At 41.8% G+C, this 18,440-nt stretch overlaps 1 non-coding gene across 1 annotated transcript; it reads left to right on the plus strand.

The window, feature by feature from the left end:
- The first annotated feature begins 490 nt into the window (after window positions 1-490).
- On the plus strand, window positions 491-596 carry LOC142180481 (small nucleolar RNA R71). The gene has a single exon (XR_012709104.1). It is a non-coding gene; the product is annotated as a small nucleolar RNA R71 (small nucleolar RNA).
- Window positions 597-18,440: the final 17,844 nt, after the last annotated feature.

Below are 18,440 nucleotides of genomic sequence, written 5' to 3' on the forward strand. Positions count from 1 at the left end.
ACCAGAAACTCCTTGTCCCTGAAATCTGGGGTTGTTTTGTTGCCATGCATTAGCGGTACCCCCAGGTGAACTCCATGAAAATCCGGGGTGCTTCTGACCCATTGCATTAAAATTATAATTTCTCACAGCATTCACTTCCTCAGTTGAGGCTTGACACTCATGAGTAGGGTGTCCTCTTCCGCATATATCACAAGCTGCGTGAGTCTCACTTTGTATCGAGGCTAAGGTCAGCTTTCTTATTTCTTTAGCCATAACATCTAGTTGTACCTGCACATATGTATTAGCATCAACTTGGTGAACACCAGTTGATCTTCTTCTTTCAGCACTCTCAGAGGGCCACTGATTTGCATCTTCAGACAACTCATCAAGAATTGTAACTACCTTCTCTGGAGTCTTCTTCATCGATGAGCCTCCAGCTGCATTGCTCAATGTTCTACGTGAGGCTGGTGTCAATCCATCCCAAAAGTCCTGGAGTTGCATCCAGAGTTCAATTCCACTATGTTGACACTTTCTAATTATCTCCTTAAACCTCTCACATGCTTCAAAAACAGTCTTAGTCTCTTTCTGGCAGAAGTTATGGATTTCTCTTCTAAACTCGACCGTCTTAGCTGAGGAGAAATATTTATCAAGGAATTTTCTGGCCATCTCCTCCCATATTCTAATCGATCCCGTGGGTAAGCTTCGAAGCCACTGCTTTGCGTCATCTTTGAGTGTGAAGGGGAATGCCCTTAAGTACACTACATCTTATGACACACCATTGTATTTATGTTTATAATCTCCTCGAAGTCCATTAGATGTGTATTTGGATCTTCGTTCATCTTCCCTCTGAAGACACAACAATTCTGGAGGGTTTGAAGCAACCCTTGCTTCAATTCGAAATTGTTAGCTGCCATTGGAGGTGGTCTAACACTTGATAACCCTTGATTATAGATTGGTCTAGCATAATCGCCCTGTGATCTCCTAGGCATGGGAGCTATATTTTCGAACTGGTCTGCAGCCAAGGGATGATTTTGAGCAATTCTCCGACCCCTCTCTTCTTCATAGATAATATGTGTCTCTAATAGCTGCTTCCTCAGCATCCCGTGCAACTTTTTCTCGTTGTTGGGCTGCCTCTCTTGCAGCCAAATCTACATTATCGTCACCTTTTCCAGCCATAGTTTCTTTGGTTGAGGATTGCCCAACCTTTTCTAACGTTTCAGTGAGATTTTTTTCCCTTCTCAGATGTTGCAGTTGTTTTTCTATCTCTGGCTTGTATGGTAGCACTTCTTTCATAGAAGCTCGAGTCATGCACCAATCTTAACCTATAACCCACGCACAATCAAAGAACACCAACCGTAAAAAGGGAAAAATAAAAAGAAAAATTCCTGAATTAGTAGTACGAACTATTTCAAACACTATTGATTGCCAATCCCCGACAACAACGCCAAAATTTGAGGAGCTCGAAACACACATTTAAATTATGCTCGCTAATCAAATATAGTATAGTATAATATCGTATCCACATGGATTGGATTTAAATATTATTCTCGTAGTTTCTAGCTTGGTTGCTATCCAAGATGATCAAAAATTGAGATTTATATAATTTCTAACTAAAATTAACTAAGAGTCTAAAGCTATTGACTAATGACAATCGAAACAAAGAACAAGCAAAGAAGGTTATCAATGGGAGAAGATAGGGTTTTGATAGGATAGGTACAAGATAATTATTTGGGATCTAACTCTAGATAATTCACTTCTAATGTTTAAGTGAGTCTCTCGAATTCACTCAATTATTAGTTCACATGTTCAACAGAAACTCCTCTCTCGATTAAGTCTCAACCTCGCGAGATGAACCAATTTAAGCACGTGAAGATATGCAAGAATGCGTAGTTGATTGGTCTTTAGGAGAACCTCTCTCGATTATCCTCCTAACTATCTTTAATCAATGATTCAACTAGCCTCTTTTGATTACTTAGAAGAATCTATGAATTCAACCAACAATATAATGCAAAGATATCACAAGTTATGCCTCTCTCGATTACATGAACTAGTGAATATAGATGCAACAATTAAATCATCCAAAAATGATTCAATACATAAAACTAGAGTTATAATCCACAAACAATCATCAATACACCAAATCTATCAAACCTTAAAGAGAACTACTCCATAGATATGTAAAAATTCATCACAAATAAAATTAAAGTATGTGAAAACATAAATTCAATCCAAACTCGGGTCTTGAGTGAGGAAGGAATGATAAAATCCTTGTGCTTGTGTTCTTCCAACTCCTCCTTAGCCTCCCTAGGTCCAAAGTATGTCCAAAAGTCTAGAAAATAACGTTTTTCCATGTATTTATACCAAGTAGGGTCAGGCCCAGACGAAACCACCTTCTCCTAGCCGAAATAGGACATTGGCTCTGTAAAAATTACACAGGCGCTTCGCATGGGGCAATGCGCCATGGGGGGCATTAGTGGGGATTTCCACAGAGTATCACAATTCAACAGGCTGCCCAAATACACTGCTGCGATAATGCAAATTTCTCAGAGTATGGATTGTGCTTGATTTTTGACGTCCAAATTTGGTCCTCGACCCCCGAACACGATCCCGACTTAATCCCTTGGGCTTTTACTCCGACTACAAAGCTCCAAATAGCTCGAATTTGCTTCACAACATCTACATAGCTCGGAATCACTTCTACAAGGCATAAAACACACAATAAGTGCAAAACACTACTAATTAAAGCTCAAATACAAATAAAGTGTAGTGAATTAGAGTGCAATAAGTGACTAAAATACGTAATTATTGCCTACCATCAGTTGCTGATGTCCTTAACCTTTCGCGATGAGGGGAGGCTTCAACCTCTCGGACAGCTGCGGATGCTTCTTTGCCTACCGACGATAGGGGCAAAAGCATTGCTGAGGAGGGTGATGAGTGAGGTTCTGATGTCAATGCAGACGACCTGAGAATGATTGAAGAAGGGCTTACTGTTACACCCCATGTTTTCGTACGTGAAAGTACGTCGTAAGTCAATTAATGTAAGCTCGGAAATGAGATTCTCTTTGAAAGTATATAAAGTGATCTAATGATATTACATCCTGTATTTTCGTTGAACATACAAACGACTAGGTTTAGGACGAATGCACTTAAACGTGAGAAAGGAGATTTTGGACAAATAAAAACGAGCTACTTGCTTACCCGACGTGCCTGTTTCACCAACTTACTTTCCGTCCTATTTGCTTGAGCTACTCGATTCATGTCTAAATTATTTAATGAGGATGAGACACATGTTTCAAAATATAAAAAGGACCAACATGAATCACCTACTTGATTAAGTAGGTGACAAGTAGGTGCATCACCTACTTAGAGCTTGTGGATCAAATTAAAAGGGAATGTAAAAGGATAGAGATGGGCAAGTCTTGGGGCAACCCAAGACCCATCTTTCCAAGCCCATTAGTGGGGCCATATAAACATAGATATATCTCAATTTCACATAGAAAATAATTCATAATCCCTCTCTCTCTATTGCAACGTGAATGAGCTCCAAAATATCAGCCCAAGATCTCTTTCAAAGTTATCCTAGGGTTTAAGACCAAATCCACAAGTTGGTAAGGTGATTTCTCTCTTGGAAGTTCAATATCACCTAGTTATCTCTCTACTTTGTTGTTTGGGGTAAAAAGCTTATTTGAGCTTGAAGTAAAGCTTAGTTGGATGAGTATTCTTGCTGCCAATGTAAGGTTTAACTTCTCCTATATGTATTTAAGATCATCTATATATATTTAATTGATTTGATAAAGGAAACTTGTGAAGTAAGTTGAACTTCATGTTGAAGTGTTGTAGTTGCTGGACTATTTTAGAGTTGAATTCTTGATGTTTTATGGCTGGAAATCAGTAGAAATAACTTAAGAATACTATTGCTATTGTGGTTGATGTGTTTGGAAGAAGAGAAGGCTTGGAAAGTGCAAGTTAGAACTTGGTTGTTGGGTGAGATGGTGTGGACTGTTTTGGTGATGTATTGTAATGAATATGAGGTTAAATATTGATACATATATGTTTGTTGACATTCTTGACATGTTGGTCTTGTTTGTGGATTTGAGGAAAGTGAAAAGAATAAGTGGAGGTGTTGTCCAAAATTTCGTAGATGAGCTAGTCGCTCATTGAGTTCTAGCTTCCGTAAGCTTAACAATGGTCCCTTATTGTTTGTTGTAGATTGAAGTACTAACGGGCTGAACCGACATCGTGTGGTTAGGTAAACGACAAAGGTATGTTAAGGCTATCCCTTCTTTACTTTTGGCATGATCCATATGATACAAACGAAACGAGCAAACACACAACTTTCATAAATGGCTCTATTCATACAAGTACTAGGAGTGCCTATGTTTTTGATTCCCCATGTGTCCTATTATTATATCATATGTTCACGAGTCTTAGAAAAATATGTAAGTTGATAAAGTTTATCCGAGAGATCTTATTGACTTACTTCATTATGTATTGCATTCATTTATACATGTACACTGATCCATGACCAGATGGGATATGGGGAAAGGTTACAGCGTTATATGCATGGTATGACATTTACACGTATATGCATGACTTTATAAATATTTCACGATTCACAGAGATATTCAGACTTATATGTTGAGTTCTTTACACCATGTTTCTTTCATTCCTTACATACTCGGTACTTTATTTCTACTAATGTCCCTTTTGCCTAGGAGCACTACGTTTCATGCCCGCATGTCCCGATAGACAGGTCTATAGTCCTCCTAGTAGGTTATCAGCTCAGCGGAAGGTGTTGGTGCACTCCACTTGCTCCGGAGTTGCCTATTTAGTTAGTATGATTTGGACATGTATTGATTGGTATGGCGGGGCCCTGCCCTGACATTTATGACGTTTATGTACTCTAAGAGGTTTGCAGACAGATGTAATGTATATGGATACTTGTATGGCTTTATCGGCCTATGTTTTGAGTGTACAAATAATCATGTCGGCCTTATAGTCCCGTATGTCACGTGTATAAGTTTCTATATCATGTTGGGTCGTCGTATGTCTAGTATTCCCTTATGTTTTATTCCAGTTATCTCATGATGGCCCTTATGGCCCATTTACCTAATGATGGTGTTAAGAAAGATATGTTATATTGGTACTCAGTTGAGTAAGGCACTGGGTACCCGTCGCGGCCCTCCGATTTGGGTCGTGACACTTACCTAGCTCGAGGTAAGGTTAGAGGGGCGCTCAAGGACTATCACGATCCCTATGGATCGTGACTTGTTGGTGGACACTAAGGAGGTAGTCCCTGCCCTCGGTCCTCTTTATTACGAAGTTGAGGGTAAGACCTTTAAGGAAATAAATGACGGTGCCTTGTCGAGGAGCATTGCTGGCCTCGCTCTTAGGGTGAGTGTTTGTTATAGAAACGTTTTCCTATTTTTTAGAGCATTCAAAGTTCTGACCTTTTTCTCTTCTTTATTTGTTTGTAGACGGTGATTTTAGAAATTGAGAGCGCCCGGAGGGAAAAATGGCATAAACAGATCTTCATGAAACTGAAAGATAAATACGTTGAGCATCATGGCAAGTATTAGGATCTCCGCAGTCGGTTCGCGAGGGCGACGACATGGGGACCCTGAGGGAAGATCTAAAGAAGAGGAACGAGGAGCTAGTGTAGGCCATACAGAAGTGTGGCGTCCTCAAGGGGATATTGAGAATTAGGGAAGAGGAGCTTAAGGTTAGCAGGGGCATAGAGGCCCAATATAGCAGCTCAGCGGCGAGATTGCCGAGAAACATGAGGAACTTGAGAAGGCGGAGTCCTCTCGTTTGGACGCTCGGATGAAGGTGGAGATGTTCGAGTTGGCGAATAAGACTCTTTGAGCTGAGCGGCAGAATGATCAATCGACAGCGAGAGCTAAGGAAGACCGGCTCGAAGAGAAGATCGGGGAGCTGGAGAAAGACAACTCCGTCCTTCATAATCGAGTGACCGCTCTAGAGGCCGAGAAGGCTCAACTACTTGCACGACCGTCCTCTTCCAACACTTTTGATTTTCCCAATGTACCTCGGGAGTTATACGAAGAATGGATCCATGTAGAGACCCAGTTAGATATGTTTCGGGACTTGCATATAGCAGGATCCGTTCCTAAGGCTGCCCTTGAAGATGCCCGGGTTAAGGCTCGTGAAGCTCGAGTCGCTTGGGGATATGATCCTGCTACGCCTCAACCTGGCGAGTAGGATGGAGAAGAGGGTGCAGACCGGCTTAAGGAGGACGCCTGGTGTGATACCGCTTATCCTCAGGGCGAATGTGGCGAGGGTGGCGAGGGTGCCGGGGGCCGAGGTGGTGAGGTCGCCGAGGGCCATGATGGCGAGGGCTAGTAGTCCTTCTCTTAGACCTTTTTGTGTATTTTTGCCGGCATCTTTAAGAGCCCTTGTTATGAACTCTTTATTTGTATATGAATGTTTAAGTTGTTTTATGCGCCTTCTTTCATACCTGTTACTTGTTTCCGCACTTGTGTACTTTGCTTTTGTTTTTTGCTTGTTATGATTTCTGTTCTTTCTGTTGTTGTCGGCCACTGCTTGGTCGTAGCCTTGTTGACGAATATTTATGGGTCGTATCTGCCCTTTTTTTATATGTGTCGGGTGTGCCTCTTTATTTAGATTTGGCTAATAGGTATTGTTTGAACTTAGTTGATTTTGGTCTTTTGCCAAGTAGTGGCCGAGGGCCGGTAGGTGTTATAAGAACGCGATCGAGCTTAACCTTTTATTAACTAGTAGCCGAGGGATGATAGGTATTTTTCAAACTTGGTCGAACTTAACCTTTTATAAAAATGTGACGAGGGCCGAAAGGTGTGTTCGAGTTGGGTCGAACTTAACCTTTTTATTAAAATGTGTCCGAGGGCCTAAAAGTGTTGTTCGAGCTGGGTCGAACTTAACCTTTTTTTGAGTCGTGGCCGAGGGCCGATAGGTGTTGTTCGAACTTCATCAAACTTAACCTTTTATTAAAATGCGGCCGAGGACCGAAAGGTGTTGTTCGAGCTGGGTCAAACTTAACCTTTTTTTGAATCACGGCCGAGGGCCGATAGGTGTTGTTCGAACTTGATCGAACTTAACCTTAACACAAAAGGTGTTATGATAAACGTAAGTTTCTTATTACTTTGACGTTGTTGCTATGGTTACATGATTGGAGAAAGTTACAGATTTTGGGCGTTGGTTGGCATTCCAGTCCTAGTCCCAGTCTATCTAGTCCCTTCATTGTTTGACTTGGAAAGTATTGAGGAGTCGAGCAATGAAAGAGAAAAATAGTCCCTCCCTCGCACAGTTCGACTCGAAGTGTCCCCTTTGTCACCTCGTTAGAAACCTCCTTGAGAAAACTCTAATGGGACAAAACTCATGTGAGGGAAAAAGAGTACGACTTGGGGACACTTTTTCCTTTTAGAAGATGAAGTATTGGAGGTGGCTGATTTTCCAATTGTTCGGTAATTGCTTTCCTTCCATTATCTCTAATTGGAACGAACCCTTATTTGCTTTGGCCGTAATTTTGTATGGGCCGTCCCAGTTTGTTCCCAGTTTGCCTTCCCGTGGGTCTTTGCTCGCTTGAGTTTTGGCTTTGAGTACGTAGTCCTCGACTTTGAGCGGTCGGACCTTTGCTTTCTTGATGTAATAACATTCTGCTTGCTGCTTCTGGGCGACCATCCTTATGTATTCCATATCTCTCCGTTCATCGATTTTGTCGAGTTCCTGCCTTCTACTCTCATCATTACTAGTATCGCTTTCATTTGAGTACCTTAGGCTGCGTTCTTCGACTTCGACCGGTATGACTGCTTCGGTCCCATAGACCAAAGAGTAGGGTGTCTCTCCTGTGCTCGTCTTCGGGGTAGTTCTATACGCCCATAGTACTTCTGGGAGTATCTCCAGCCACAGTCCCTTGGCGTCTTCGAGCTTTTTTTTCATGATGTTTAATATGGACTTATTGGAGGATTTCGCCTGTCTGTTACCCGCCGGGTGATACGGGGTTGAAAGTATCCTCTTAATATGCCATTTCTCGAAGAATACGCCGGTTTTATTTCCAGTGAACTAAGGTCTGTTGTCGTAGCTGATCTCCTTGGGTAGGCTGAATCGGTAGATGATGTTTCTCCATATAAAGGTGATTACGTCTTGTTTGTGTATTTGGGCGAACTCTCCTGCTTTCACCCATTTAGAGAAATAGTCAGTTAAAACCAAAAGAAATCGTACGTTACCTCACTCTGCTAGGAGGGGGCCACGATGTCCATTCCCCACTTGATGAACGGCCACGGAGAGGTGGGTGAGTGGAGATGTTTGCCTACTTGGTGAATTATTGGGGTGTATATCTGACATTGTTCGCATTTTTTCACGAATTCTGAGGCGTCCTTTTTCATGGTGGGCCATTAGTATCTTGACCATATGAGATACCTAACAAGTGCTCGATTGCTAGAGTGAGCACCACAATGTCCTTCATGGACTTCTTCGAGGACGCGCTGGGTTTGGTTTAGGCCCAAACATTCCGCTAGAGGGACACCGTATGTCCTTTTGTATAGGTCGCTATGGAGGAGATTGTTAAAACCAAAAGAAATCGTACGTTACCTCACTCTGCTAGGAGGGGGCCACGATGTCCATTCCCCACTTGATGAACGGCCACGGAGAGGTGGGTGAGTGGAGATGTTTGCCTACTTGGTGAATTATTGGGGTGTATATCTGACATTGTTCGCATTTTTTCACGAATTCAGAGGCGTCCTTTTTCATGGTGGGCCATTAGTATCTTGACCATATGAGATACCTAACAAGTGCTCGATTGCTAGAGTGAGCACCACAATGTCCTTCATGGACTTCTTCGAGGACGCGCTGGGTTTGGTTTAGGCCCAAACATTCCGCTAGAGGGACACCGTATGTCCTTTTGTACAGGTCGCTATGGAGGGGATTGTATCTGGCTGCTTGCATTCTTAGTTTTTTGGCTTCTTTTTTGTCATTTGGGAGCGCCGTCCTACAAATATGCGATAATACGATTGTGCCAATCCCAAGTTAAGCTTACATATCTTACCTCGATTTGGTCTAACGATGAGTTGAGGAAGTGGACTACGCTTTTATCCCTGGTCATGATGCTTTTGGTAGCTGCAACTAATTTGGCGAGGCTGTCTGCTTTGGCATTTTGCGCACGCGGGATCTGGTTGAGCTGGCATTTGTCGAACTCGGGCAGCAGCTTACAGATCTCGATCTGATATTTTTGCAACCTTTATTCTTTGATTTGGAAAGTACCTGAGACTTGGTTGACTACAAGATGGTAATCACAACTGAGCTTCAACCACTTTGCCCCATATTTGAGTGCTAGCCTAAATCCCGCAATTATGGCCTCATGCTCGGCCTTGTTGTTAGTCATATCTGGGCTTTTTATGGACTGGCAGATTATTTCGCCGGTAGATACCTCGAGTACGAGTCCCAGCCCGGATCCGAAAAAGTTGGATGCACCGTCAGTGTATAGGACCTAGAGGTCATATTTTTGGAGAGAAGCTTGGACGACTTCCTTCTCGACTTGAGGCATTATCTTTGTACTGAAGTCTGCGACGAAGTCGGCGAGCACTTGCGACTTTATCGTTGTTCGCAGTTGATATGGGATATCGTGCTCGCTTTGCTCGATGGCCCACTTGGCCTGCCTTCTCGATAGCTCGGGTTTATGTAAAATGCCTCTTAGAGGAAAGGTTGTAACGACTGAGATATGGTGGTACTAGAAATAAGGTCTAAGCTTTCGTGAAGCTATGACTAGTGCCAGGGTCAGTTTCTCGAGGTGCGGGTACCTCGTCTCGACATCAACAAGTGTTTTGCTAATGTAATAAATGGGAGATTGCATACATTTACTTTCTCGAATCAGGTTTGCACTTATTGCTACTTCGGAGACGGCCATGTAAACGAGGTGATGTTCCTTGGGTTCGAACTTTGAGAGTAGGGGTGGTGATGAAAAATACGTCTTCAGTTCTCACAGAGCTTGTATGCATTCGGGTGTCTACTCGAGGCCGTTGTCCTTTTTGAGTATGCCAAAAAATTTGTGACATCTGTCAGACGCACGTGAGATGAATCTCGATAAGGCGACGATTCGACCAGTCAACCTTTGGACTTGCTTCTTGGTACTCAGGAGATCCGATATCCCTTCGATAACTTTGATTTGGTCTGGGTTGACCTCGATCTTCCATTGTGACACTAAGAAGCCCAAGAACTTCCCAGAGGCTACGGCAAACGCATATTTCTCCGGGTTTCATTTCATTTCATATCGTCTTAGTATGTAGAAAGCTTCCTTCAAATTGGCAATATGGTCCTCTACCTTTATGGACTTGACCAACATGTCATCGATACATACTTCCATGGTCTTGCTGAGTTGATCTTTGAACAACCTCGTGACCAATCTTTGATATGTAGCCTCTGCGTTCTTCATCCCAAATGGCATGACCCTATAATAATATGTTCCTCGATGGGTGATGAACGCGGTTTTCTCCTGGTCCTCTTTTTCCATAAGTATCTAGTTATAGCCTGAGTACGCGTCCAAAAAACTCAACAATTCGTGCCCAACCGTTGCGTCGATGAGTTGGTCGATATGTGGTAACATGTACCAATCTGTTGGGCATGTTTTGTTCAAGTCAGTGAAGTCTACACATATCCACCATTTCCCATTTTGTTTTTACCATCACTACGTTGGCGATCCATTTGGGGTATTTCGCCTCCCTAATGGTGCCATTTTCTAATCTCCACCTCTTCATGGACGACATCATTGATGGAAGGATTGAATTTATGTCTGACCTGCCTTACCGGGGGTAGAGTGGATCGAAGTTTAATTTGTGTATGTAAATCTCCTTGGGGATGCCCGACATATCTTCATGGCTGAAGGCGAACAAATATGCATTAGTTATTAAAAATTGACTAAATTTACCTGGTTCTCAGAGTTAGTAGCCGATATAGGCCTTTTTGCTGTGGTCGCTAGGGTCTAATTGAACGGGTCGAGGTTCTCTACAGTCGAGTTCGCGACTTCGACCATTTCGGGATCCACGATGGCGCCCCTGATCTCTTCTTGTGTCGACCTCGACCTTGTTGATTGCTATGGCTCTTTTTCCTTGTCTTTTTCTATTGTGTTGTCGTGTTGTCTAAGGTGATATGGTAGTATTCCCAGGACATGCAATGTTCTCTCCGTATGCTGAATATCCCCCAAAGTGTTGGGAATTTGATTACTTGGTATTGGTTGGAGGGGATGGCTCTCATTGGATGTATCCATAGTCGTCCTACTATGGCATTGTATGCGGATGCCTGGTCCATGATATGGAATGTCGTCTCCAGCGTTACGCCGCCGGTCAAGATAGGGAGTGTAATTTCTCCCGATGTCCGTTCAACTGCATTATTAAAATCGATTAGTGTGATGCAGCATGGTACTATCTTGTCCTCGAGTATCATCTAGATGAGGACTCAAGGATGGATAATTCACGATCCACTTTCATTGTCTACCTTGATACGTTTGACATCAGTATCTAAAATGTTCAAAGTAATGACGAGAACATCATTGTGAGGGAAAGTCAACCGTCGACATCTGACTCGTTGAAGATGATACTTTCTTCGAGTTTGTCATACCGTTTGCGAGTGATAGATCATTTGAGTTTGTGAGTGGTGGTGAATTTAATGCCGTTGATGGATAAGTCGTCGCTACCGTCGATGATCATGTTAATAGTACGAGCTGGTGACGGTGGCTTCGGCGGGCCTTGGTGTTCACATCCTCTGGTGAAGTTATTTCTCCCCTTGTCGCTCAGCAGCTCTTTGAGGTGTCCCCGGTGCAATATGTTTACAATCTCTTGCCTGAGGGCGATGCAATCTTTTATTTTGTGTTTGCGCTATTGGTGGAACTCGTAAAGGGCATCGGATTTTCTGGTGTTCGGGTCGGACTTCATCTTTAGCGGCCACTTCACCTTCGTTCTGAGTTTCTCCTGGGCGTAGACTATCTCTGTAAGTGACACACAAAAATTGTGAGCAGATAATAAGGGAGGCATACCTCTCTCATTCCGGTGTGTCCCCGTTTTCGGCTTGGATGGGCCTTCCTTATAGTAGAGAGAAGGTGGGGCGGGGGTCCTAACGTATGGCTGGTGTCGTTCCCTATTGGGTCGTGGGACTGGATGATTCCTCCGGATGTTATCTCTTCGTTCTTTCCTGGACTCGATTTGTACCGAGATGAGCTGATGAGATGGTCAATTGAGGTCGTCCTTATTTTCTCGGACTTCCGTATAGTAAGCATTGTGGATTTCGTCCCAAGTGTTTGGAGGATATTTCATCAACTGACTTAGCAGCTTTCTAGTCGCTCTCGAACTATCTCTACTCAACTAATTTTCAAAAACTGCGACCGCCATCCCCCAGACACGTTTGGTAAGGTCATCCTTACCTTTTTGAATCGGGTGAGAATTTCCCTCAGTCCCTCTCCTAAGGACTGCTTGATGGCTAATATGTCATTTACTCTTGTTTTAGCTTTTCTGGCTCCGGCATGCGCAGTTACGAACTTGTCATCCATTTCCTCGAAGGTTTCTATGGAGCGGGTTGGGAGTTGTGAGTACCATGTTAATGCCCACTCCGTCAGAGTTTCACCAAATTTCTTCAGCAAAATAGAAGAAACTTGTTGCTTGGTGAGGTCGTTACCTTTCACGGCAGTGACATAATGAGTCACGTGATCTTCAGGATCAGTCATTTCGTCATATATCCTGAGATACGACGGCATTTTGAAGGTCTTTGGTATGTAATGCGGGGTTTCTTCTTTGCTGTACGACTACTCTGCAAATTTGCCAGTGTCCCTCTTTGGCAACAACTTAGGGGTGCCCGGTATCTTGTCAACTCGTTCTTGGTGTTCTATCATTTGATCTCTAAGTGCTTTATTTTCATTCTCCATTTATTCTATCCTCTTTAGATTTGTTAGTAATAGTGTGAGTTATACCTGATGTTGGAGAGTCTGGTTGGTTGCCCTGTTCGCCTGCCCGTTGCATTGTGTAGGTTCTTGCGGTCTCTATAGTCGTGCATGGAGTGGGCTTGTTGAGCACGTTTACTAGCGTATCTTCAACCATGCTTCGAGGAGCTTTTTTACGGCCAGAGGTGTCCCTTCTTCTGTGGATGTGGAGGTCCCTTTTCCATTTGGTTTTGTCATACTACAATTGGGGGGGGGGGACGCAACCTCTCGCATCTGGGGGAGGTAGTGGGCATCACGTCTTTGCCTAGTGTTTCACAACTCTCGTTGATAGCGTTAGCTGCAGATCTTAAGGAAACTAAAAATTAGCTAAGAAGTCCCCATAGACGGTGCCAAACTATTTGACCAAAAATATAGATCTTAGTTCAACTAGTTATATTTAAATAAAGAAGAGTCAATCTTAGCTAATAATAATATCCTAAAGATAATGCTATCGGTTTTATGACAAATAACTTTTATGTTTGTCCGGATGACAATGAATGTAAGCAATAACGACAATGTTCAATGATCCAAAAAGATAGAATATGCCATTAATAATAACAAGTAGCAATAAATGACATTTAAGTAAATAAAAACTTGTGAGATCTGTGGATATTCTCTCTGACAATGATGAATAATTGATAAGCCTTTGAACACTTAGATCGTTCTTGGATCTAGTGGGAATGCTAGACAAGAATCTTAGTAAAAAGGTTATTTTTGTATGCTTGTAATAAGGCCAGATTCTCTCTATAAAATCAATGTATTTTTTACAAATCAATATCTCACGTCCCCTATCATTGTGTCTTTTTCTATTTAGTGGGAACATGTTCCTAGAAACTCTAACAGTACAGGTGCAGGGAATATTTACTAGAATATTCTCTTTTGTGTCATATCTTAAAACTATCCGTTATAACTCTGTCTGAGATGCTCGACCTCGACCTTGAACTATGATCACTTTACGACCTTGATCTTTGCTGACTCTTCAAATGCACCCTTCATCGCTTCGAGTCTACTTTGACATGGGGCATATATTTGTGGAGACCTTACTGATAGCACGTGGCAGCCGACAAAGGCTATCATGATGCTGATGTGGTGTAATGACCCGACCGATATTTTTGAGTGTTGTAGCCTCGTTCCCCTATTTACTGCTTATTTTATGCTTAATTATTGCTATGTGACTTACCGGGATAGTTGGTTCGATTCCGGGGATTTTTCGGAATGAGTTGAGACACTTAGCCTCAAGGTTGGAAGCTTAAATTTAAAAGGTTGACTGGATGTTGACTTGTATGTAAATAGCTCCGGAATGGAGTTTTGATGGTTCCGATAGCTTCGTTGGGTGATTTCGTACTTAGAAGTGTGTCCGAATAGTGATTTGGAGGTCCGTAGTTGATTTAGGCTTGAAATGGCGAAAGTTGGAAAATTAAAAGTTTTGGAAATTGAGAAGTCTGACCGAGAGTTAACTTTGTGGTTACCGGGCTCAGATTTTGGTTCCGAGAGTTGGAGTAGGCCCGTTGTGTCATTTATGACTTGCGTTCAAAATTTGAGGTCAATCAGACTTAATTTGATAGGTTTCAGCATCAATTGTAGAAGTTGGAATTTCTTAGTTTCCGTTAGGCTTGAATTGAGGTGCAATTCGTGTTTTTGATGTTGTTTGATGTTATTTGAGTCCTTGACTAAGTTCTTATAGCGATTTAGGACTTGTTGGTATATTTGGTTGAGGTCTCGGGGGCCTCGGGTGGAGTTCGGATGGTTAACGGATCAAAGTTTAGAATTGAAGGACTGCTGAAGTGCACCGGGTCTGGTGCGATCACACATGCGGAGTTTTGATCGTAGGTGCGAGCCCGTAGAAGCGGCACGAGGAGCGCAGAAGCGGCCTGGAAAGGGGTGTGCAGTGGTCACAGGTGCGAGGGTATTTCCGCACCTGTGTGGTCGCAGATGCGGCGTATGGGCACAGAAGCGGAGCTCAGTGAGGAGGCTGTGGAGCGCAGGTGTGGAGGAAGTTTTGCAGTTGCGGAATCGCATCTACGTGTGTGTGATCACAGAAGCTAAAGAAAGGATCTTCAGTTATAACCGCAGAAGCGGAGGTAGTGTCCGCACCTGCGAGACCACGGATTCAGTTAAGTGGGTCGCAGCTGCGAAAGCGCTGGCAGTGTTAAATCCGAAGGGTTTCGTGATTTTTCTCATTTTGGACTTTGCAAACTCGGACCAATGCAAATTTTGAGAGGTATTTCGAGGGGTTTCTTGAGATAAGTCACTTGTGATCATTTTTATTCAATAATCTTGTTTCCCCATTGAATTTCCCGCTTAATTTGTGTGTTTTTGAGGTGGAATTATAGGAGTTTGAGGCTATAGATTTGGAGAGCTAAATTTGGGGATTTGAGTGACGATTTTTTGTCGAAATTTGGTAAATTTGGTATGGTTGGACTCATGGTTGAATGAGCTTCCGAATTTTGTAACTTTTATCGGATTCCGAGACGTGGGCCCGAGGGTCGACTTTTGAGTTGACTTTTTGACTTTTGATTAAGAACTTAGTATTTTCATATGGAATTGATTCTCTTAGCCCGTGTTGATTGTATTGAATTGTTTGTGGCTAGATTCGAGGCATTCGGAGGCCAATTTGAGAGGCAATGGCTTATTGGAGTAGAGATTCACACGATTTGAGATAAGTAACACTTCTAAACTTGGTTCTAAGTGTATGAAACCCTGAAATTCATGTTATGTGATTGGTGTTGAGGTGACGCGCATGCTAGGTGACGGGCGTGTGGGCGTGCACTGTAGTAATTATGATTTAGTTGATTCCATGTAACCGTGTAGCTATCTTATTGGAGAACGCCGTACGGGCTTGGCCAAAAGTGGACAATATCACACCATGTGTAAGAGTATCTTTGGGTCAATTTAGCCCAACAACAGTCATTAAAGCGGACTGCCTGAGCAGAAAGTTTCTAGAGCAAAAGAACACACTTTTCTCTCTCACAGTGCTTCAAAAAATGGCTGTCCCCTTATATTTTTGTGATGACCCAAAATGTCATTTTTATATTTAATAAGTAATTATGTATTCTAAGACCTAGAAAAGTATCATTTATCATTCCTCGACTTACGTGCGCAGTCCGTATAATTTTCTGGAAAAGTTTTTATGTGAAAAATGGATTAAAATGTGAAATAGAGCTTTAAAACTCAACCAAGTTGACTTTGGTCAATATTTTGAGCAAACAGACCCGGATTAGTGTTTTAACAATTTCTGTTGGTCCGTATCGTGATTTGGGACTTGGGAGTATGCTTGGAATCGAATTCCGAGGTCCCTAGCCCGAGATATGGAATTTTGATGAAATATTAAAAGCTTGAAAGCTTAATGATTTCAAAGAAATTACTGATGTTGGATTTATTGACCTAAGGTCCGTATTTTGGTTTCGGATCCTGGTATAAGTCCACTATAATATTTATGACTTGTCTGTCGAATTTGGTGAGAATCGGAGTTGATTTGACGTAATTCGGACGTCCGGTTGTAAAAATATAAGTTTTAAAGTTTTCTTGAAAACTTCCTTTGATTTGGTGTCCGATTCGTAGTTCTAGGTGTTATTTTGGCGATTTGATCACGCGAGCAAGTTCGTATGATGTTTTTAGAACTTGTGTGCATGTTTGGTTTGGAGCTCCGAGGGCTCGGGTGAGTTTCGGATAAGCTACGGGATGATTTCGGACTTAAGAAATCTGGTTTTCTGCACACTTTGGGCTTCTAGTATTTCCTTCATCGCATTCGCGAAAATACTCTCGCGAACGCGAAGAGCAAACTGAGCTTGCCGAATTTTCCTTCTTCTCGAATACGAGGATTGGACTACGAACGCGAAGCTATGGGGACTTTACCCTTCGCGAACGCGACCAGCTCAACGCGAACGCGAAGCTTTAGAGGTCTTGGGGAGGGGTCAGTTGTCCTTATACGCGAACGCGAGCACTGGCACGCGAATGCGAAGGCAAGGGGGAAAAAAGCCTTCGCAAATGCGAAGGCCAGGGGGGAATGCAAAAGTCACGGGATGCTACTCATCGCGAACGCGACAGGCCCTTCGTGAACGCGAAGAAGGCCTGACCCCTATGACTTAAAACAGAACCAAAACTGGATTTTTCCCATTTTTCACAAAACCTCAATTATAACTCGGCTTAGGGGCGATTTCAAAGGAGTTTTTCACGATTTCGAATTGGGTAAGTGTTCTTTATCATATAGTGATTGTATTTCATAAATCTAAGCCTATATTCATCATTTATTTCGGATTTAGATGGAAGAAATTGGAATTTTTGTAAAACTTTGCAAAAATGAAAAATTTAGATTTGAAGGTCCATTTGACATTGGAATTGGATAATTTCTATATGGTTGTACTAGTCTCGAAATGGGTGTTCGGATTTCGTAAGTTTTTTCGAGATTTGAGACGTGGGTCCCACTGCCGAATATTTTAATAAATTTTGGATTTTTATCCGAAAAATTTGTAAATTCATATGGAACTAATTCCTATGATTCGTATTGAGTATATTGAATTGTTTGTAAATAGATTTGAAACTTTCGGAGACAAATTTAAAAGGAAAAGCTGTGGTTGAATAATTGATTAGGATTTGCAAAGTGAGGTAAGTGTCGTGGTTAACCTTGACTTGAGGGAATAGAACCCTTAAATTATTTGTTACATGAATTGCATGTGAACGACGTATAGGCGAGGTGACAAGTGTCTATACGTCGTCAAATTAATTATTTGCCTGCTTACTTAAAAGATTATAAATTATTTTAAATCATGAATTAATTATTATAATAATTGTTTCTCTCCTATTCTTTGTCAAATATTAATTCTTGAATTCATGCATTAATTGTTACATGCTATTTGAATTATGTACCTTAATTGTTAATTGACATTTAATATATTAAATATTAAACTGCATATTTTCTCTCTGATTTCCATAATAATTTGCTATGTGCCTCTGTTTGTTACATAATTAAATCATAAATTATTGTATGCTTGTTGCCTTATAATTTTATATTAAGTGTTGAACTTATTGGGGAAATTTCTTCTATAAGAATCGGTAAATGAATATGTTGGAGGAGCGGGTTGCACGCCGCAACAGAATTGATTATAATGAACATATTGGAGGATCTGGTTGCACACCGCAACAGACTTATTAAAAGTCTATATTGGAGGATTGGGTTGCATGCCGCAACAGTCTTATTAAAAGTCCATATTGGAGGATCGGGTTGCACGCCGCAACATACTTATTTAAAAGTCTATATATATATATACTTGATTGAAATAAATATACAACAGACTTATTAAAAGTCCATATTGGAGGATCGGGTTGCACACCGCAACAGACTTATTTAAAAGTTGACATACATATATATATATATATATATATATATATATATATATATATATATATATATATATATATATATATATATATATATATTGGTGGATCGGGTTGCACGCCGCAATAGACTTGATTAAAATGAATATATTGGAGGAGCGGGTTGCATGCC

The sequence above is a fragment of the Nicotiana tabacum genome, chromosome 4, assembly GCF_000715075.1.
Source record: "Nicotiana tabacum cultivar K326 chromosome 4, ASM71507v2, whole genome shotgun sequence".
NCBI classification, from domain to species: domain Eukaryota; kingdom Viridiplantae; phylum Streptophyta; class Magnoliopsida; order Solanales; family Solanaceae; genus Nicotiana; species Nicotiana tabacum.